At 34.2% G+C, this 5588-nt stretch overlaps 1 long non-coding RNA gene across 3 annotated transcripts; it reads right to left on the bottom strand.

Annotated features, from left to right (window-relative positions):
* Positions 1-950: 950 nt before the first annotated feature.
* LOC148691372 (uncharacterized) lies at positions 951-4066 on the bottom strand. Of its 3 annotated transcripts, none has more exons than XR_015955473.1 (3): positions 3952-4066; positions 3581-3774; positions 951-3384 (listed from the first exon to the last, which is right to left on the bottom strand). It is a non-coding gene; the product is annotated as an uncharacterized LOC148691372 (long non-coding RNA). The 3 variants fall into 3 exon arrangements; XR_015955474.1 differs by lacking the exon at positions 3952-4066 and having other exon boundaries at positions 951-1195; positions 2155-3384; positions 3581-3941; XR_015955472.1 differs by lacking the exon at positions 3952-4066 and having other exon boundaries at positions 3581-3941.
* Between the last annotated feature and the right edge of the window lie 1522 nt (positions 4067-5588).

Genomic DNA, 5588 nt, shown 5'->3' with positions numbered 1-5588 from the left:
TTCATCATCCGTTCGTCCTAAGATCAAGCCCCAACGGCCCTTTGGATCAACAACCTCAACAAATCCACACATCCAATCAGTCTTCAAGATTAGGCCCAAAAGCCCTTGAAGATCCGCTCATCCATCAACCCTCAAGATCAAGCCCCGACGGCCTCTTGAAGAAATCCATACACTCAGTCTTCAAGATTAGGCCCAAAAGCCCTTGAAGATCCGCTCATCCATCAACCCTCAAGATCAAGCCCCGACGGCCCCTTGAAGAAATCCATACACCCAGTCTTCAAGATCAAGCTCAAAAGCCCTCGAAGATCCGTTCATCAATTGTTCATCCCTAGATCAAGCCCCGACGGCCCTTTGGATCAACAGCTCATCCACAAACCTACACCCTACGAAGATAGAATCAGAGGATCAAATTACAAAGAGATTGTAACCCCAAAATCATTAAACATAAAATATATTTTGTACACGGTATTCTTGTTTCTTGTTTCAGGAATTTTTCGTGTTTACAAACACAAAATTTGGAAATTCTAGATTTCATGAGGAAGAAGATGAATAATGGTTTGTTCTCTTCCACTCTTGGCCTAGGCGAGTACACTAGTACCGCTAGGTATACGGGGATATTGTTTATACCATTGAACTCGTCTCAGGGTGTTGAATCTAATGGGATATAGTTTAGACGTTTTTATATTTGCTGAAATTAAAGAAACGTTTTGTGCTTTATTAGGTTAATTTTAATTTTGTTTTAAAAATAAACTACCAATAGTAAATAATTATCCACATTATGCCATGATTCTTGAAGTGTCAAAATGATTATGTCGATTAAATTTGTTCATGTTGTTTGAGCATTTTAAATTAGAAAGGAATGTTCTTTAGAAGAATACTAGCAAAACTGCCCGCGCGATGCTGCGGATTTTAAAACTGTATAAAACATGTGAAAAGTTCTAAATACATATGATCTACAATAGTATTTAGATATATGTTGAAATCTGTTAGTTGAAATCTGTTTACAATCATATGGATTAGCGGTTCTATTGCCATTGTTCTAATATTGACATCTTTTACAAATTTGGAGTCCCAAGAGTCCTTAATTGAAAGAAAAGATAAAAGTTTCTTTCTTACCGAAATCTATCAATTTGAATCAAATCTACCAAAGAAGTATATATTGTAGCATACCTTGTAATTTCTGCAAGATGTCCACCTGCAATATCAATAGTGACATAATTTCTTCCTAAGCCATTGGATAAACCAAAATTGAACAGAACTTCCTCCCCCCTCCTTTGACCAAATAAAAGAAGTAATGTTTCTCTTTTGGAACCTCTAATCACATGACACAGAACCACACATAACAGAAATTAAAAAGAAAAAGAACTGAATACATTAACTCTTGACAAAAACTTATTACCCACGAATGGAAAGTCACTAAAAACACAAATCACCAATGAAGAAATGAGAAAACAAATTAGCAACCTAACTTATATAGCATTAGGATGAACCATGCTAATTTGTTCATAATTGATCTATCTCCCTACATTTTTCAAATTTGCAACCACATATAGTATTATAACATAATGATCAAACAAAACAAATTAATTCTTAAGCACACGTTAACTCTCGAGCATGGAAAGGCTTTGGTTTCTTGCAAAATAATGGAAAATAAAATAAGACAAAGCGTTTAAAATTTATTGAAATACAATGTGAATTTGGAGTACTTACAAAAAATGCAACGACTGACAAAAGTATAAACATAATTAGAATTTCGGAAAGGAAATTATCAAACAGTAAATTTTTTAAAAGCTTTTGGATTAGTTTTTGCATCACATTTGACAATTGATAAATGTGACGGCCTACAAAACTCAAAAATAACCATTTTTTTAAATACAGGGTTAATGAAAACTCAAAAATAAACAATAGAGAATATTAAGTCATCCAATATTAAGATAGCTTCTTTCTGTAGTGTATGTACGTTGTAGTATTAGATGACTTAACTTTTGCTACGTGACGTCCTTGAACGATCAAGAAATAAAACTAATACAGATGCAAGTACAATTAGATGCTTTAAAAAATTACTTGTCTAATCAATCTAAACCGTTCACATTTTCATTAAATAACCCGGAGTTGGTACTTCAAAAATATTAATTTAGCTACAAAGAAAACTACCTGAAGATTCCTGACTTGAAAAGGGCATCCAGCAGGGATAAAAACAGCTTGCCCCAAATGTTGTTTAAAGGACCATGGCTCAATTCTTGATAAAACAGGTAGAAAAACAAAAGAATAAAGTTCAGAATTTTCAAAACCTGAATGCTGAAAATCTCAAAGAATATCAAATATTCAAGATCACAGTCACATGCACAACAAAAAGTAAAATGATATACACTATCTCTAAAGTATAGACCAGTAAACAGTTAGAAATGCAGGTCACGGTGTGTAAAGTAATTTTCAGAACACGGGATTTACAAATGTCGCTGAAGCCAGAGTCAATTTGACTTCAATTGTAAAAGCCAAATTCAAAGAACACAGGTTTCCATTTAAGAAACATGCGACTTCATCAATTTGAACAGAATTCAAGATAAGTGGCCAAAGCATTATGATTATTCAGCTAGTATAGAATAATGGATTCACCATATTTATAACTGACGAAATGCAATCAACCATCAAAATTGTATTCATTAAATAGTTAACCCTATATCTTTTGCTAATGAATATTCAAAGTATTTGGCGATAAAATAATAATAATGGATTAGATTAATCATCAATTAATTATCAACAAAAAATAATATTCATTAAGAATGGGGTTTCTGCAACTCTAGATTTTGCAAATAGTGGTAAGAGCCGAAAGATGAGTGGCTGGGACATAAACAGAGGTTAACGGTCCAGCTCAGCAGATCAGTTTAGAGATTGTTAGTGTTTGTTAGTCTGTTAAGTATGTGCCATGAGAGCAAAGCAAGGTGATTAGTTGTTGTATAAATTGTTAACTCTCTCTCTATTGAATAGTTAATTCATTCATACAATTACAGAGCAACTATTATATCACTCTCTCTAAAATTCCTTTTCTCTTTTGTTTACTCTGCATTTCTCAATATTTCAACATAGTTTGGGATTTTCAAGTGTACCGGTTGATACTCCACAGCCGAGAAGGGAGGCCAAGTTTGGGAAGTCTAGATTCTCACCTTCTCTGGGTCTCCGCATCAATTATCATGAGAGAGAGGGAGAAAGCAGGTATTCGTTGAGAGCGTTTGAGTACTATATATTGGTACAAAACCAATTAGATACTTGGAATTAGATAAACATCTTACAATTGTGCAAACTGGAACTTGAACAAATCCAAAATAAAATGAAAATAATTACAAAACATATGAATACCATAGTTTCTCAAATAGCATAGTCCACCTGCATATAAACATTTCCAAGCAAATTCATACCTCAATAGAAAGAGAATAGAATAAGCTATACTTACATACAATGTCATGAATTAACTCACAAAAATTTCTTTAACCCAGATTTTTAAAATTAAAATCATAAAAATTTGAACAACGAAAAGAGAACCCGAGAACTAAACCCTAACCAAAAATGTCAGAGAACTCACCAGGAAACCCAAGCTTTCTGGGTTTAAAATTTCTTCAATAAAACCCAAAATTTCCCTTAATGGAATTCCAAAAAGCATTCTCCATCAGCACCAGGCATAACCCCACTTACATGCGTCCCTTGCGAAAACTTCCCATTTGAATCTATTTCCAATTGATTGTCCACCGTCAAATGTTTTAAATCATCGCTGGCATGCTGCAAACAGAACGGGATTGAACTTGGATTTTCTCAAAAATTCACCAAATCAAACCACAAAAAATTAATCGAAGTAAACAAAGTGCACAATTTGTCGAAAGCAATAGATCCACCATTCATACAAATGAAATTCGATCATGAATTGAATAAAAAAAAGTGAGAGAGAGAGAAAGGAACCTCAAGCACCTGGAACCCTACACATAAGAACACAAACTAATTTAAAATTTCTACAACTAAACATTTGAATAAAAAAAAAAAAATAGGACCAAAATTTCAAATTACTTTCCTTAAGAGCAAGCCCAGGGCTATAGCTCGGGGGACAGTGGACAGAACAAGGGCCCGAGGGCCGGTGGATCAGCTCCAGCATGGGCTAGCCTGAGCGCAGGTGGAGGCCCGAGCTCCAGGCCCATGGAGAATTGTCAGCCCGAGAGTCTGAGGCCATGTGACGTCAGCGTTGACGTCAGCCTAGCGTCAGGCAATATTAAATTTTTTTTGTGTCAGGCGCGTGGGGGCGCGTCGCTGACACAAAATCAAAAGAAAAAAAAAACTTTGTCAGTGACCGTTGGGAAGCCACGTGGCTTCCCACGGTCCGTTAGATCTCAATGGTTACTTAATTTGGACCGTTCGATCTCAACGGTCAAAAAAAATAAAAAAGTCTTATTTAATATCCACCGTTCGATCTGAGATCAACGGTGGATATTAAAATGCTTTATAAATAAAAAAATAAAAGAAAAAATAGTTTTAAAATTAAGAAAAGTTATCGTTGTGACACGTGGTACAATCTGGAGTGTTGGAATTCAAATTTTTTTATATCCAACGGCAGAGATTAATTAATCGAATAAAAATTTTAAAAAAATTGTAAAAAATTAAAAAAAAAATCTGAAAAATCTGAAAAGAATTGTAAAAAAAATTGTTTTTACTTTTCTATAAATATCTTCTCATTATCATCTACCTTACACAACAATTTCATATTTTCTCAACTACTTTCAATCACATTCCTTTCTTTGTCTCAAAGTTTGAATCCATTTTTTTTCAACAAAATGACCACTGGTGCAGGTACGAATTGGTCGCTTATTGAAGATGTTGCGTTGTGTACTAGCTGGGTTGAAGTTACTCATAGTTCGCTTACGAGTAATGAGATGCAGTTGTGAGAAATGTGGAGTCTTATTCATACCAATTTTCTTGAGAAAATTGGTGGGAAAAGAACCAAAGAATCGATATCCAGTCGTTGGAAATTACTTAGCCAATCGTTTAGTACGTAGAGAGATGCCTTGGCACAAGCTAGTAGTAATATTCGAAGTGAGGAAAATTACTCGGATCAGGTAACAATATATTATTTATTTGATACCCATAATTTTCATTATAATTATTTGTTTGTATTATTTATTTGTTACCTACATAATTTATTATTTATTGTTTGTATTATTTATTTGTTACCTACATAATTTATTATTTATTGTTTGTATTATTTATTTGTTACTTATTTTCATTATAATTATTTATTTGTATTATTTATTTGTTACTTATTTTCATTGTGTAGGAACTTCAAGCACAAGCTTGGTACGCTGCCAAAACCAAAAGCAAAAATAAATCATTCAACCGGTGGGAATGTTGGAATATTGTCAAAGATTGTCCTAAATTTAGAGTTGTGCCAGTCGGTCCAGAAGTGCACATGAACAACACCCCTCTACACTCTACACCCGATCATATCTTGCATGTTGATGAAGATGATGCAGAAGAAGTGCCCGAAACGCCCCTCCCTGAACAAGCGTCGGGTTCGACCCGTTATCCAATTAGGCCTCAAGGTAAGAAGG

The sequence above is a fragment of the Pyrus communis genome, chromosome 14 (genome assembly GCF_041283825.1).
Source record: "Pyrus communis isolate YQ-2024b chromosome 14, ASM4128382v1, whole genome shotgun sequence".
NCBI classification, from domain to species: Eukaryota; Viridiplantae; Streptophyta; class Magnoliopsida; order Rosales; family Rosaceae; genus Pyrus; species Pyrus communis.
This window is presented reverse-complemented; position numbering and strand designations above follow the sequence as displayed.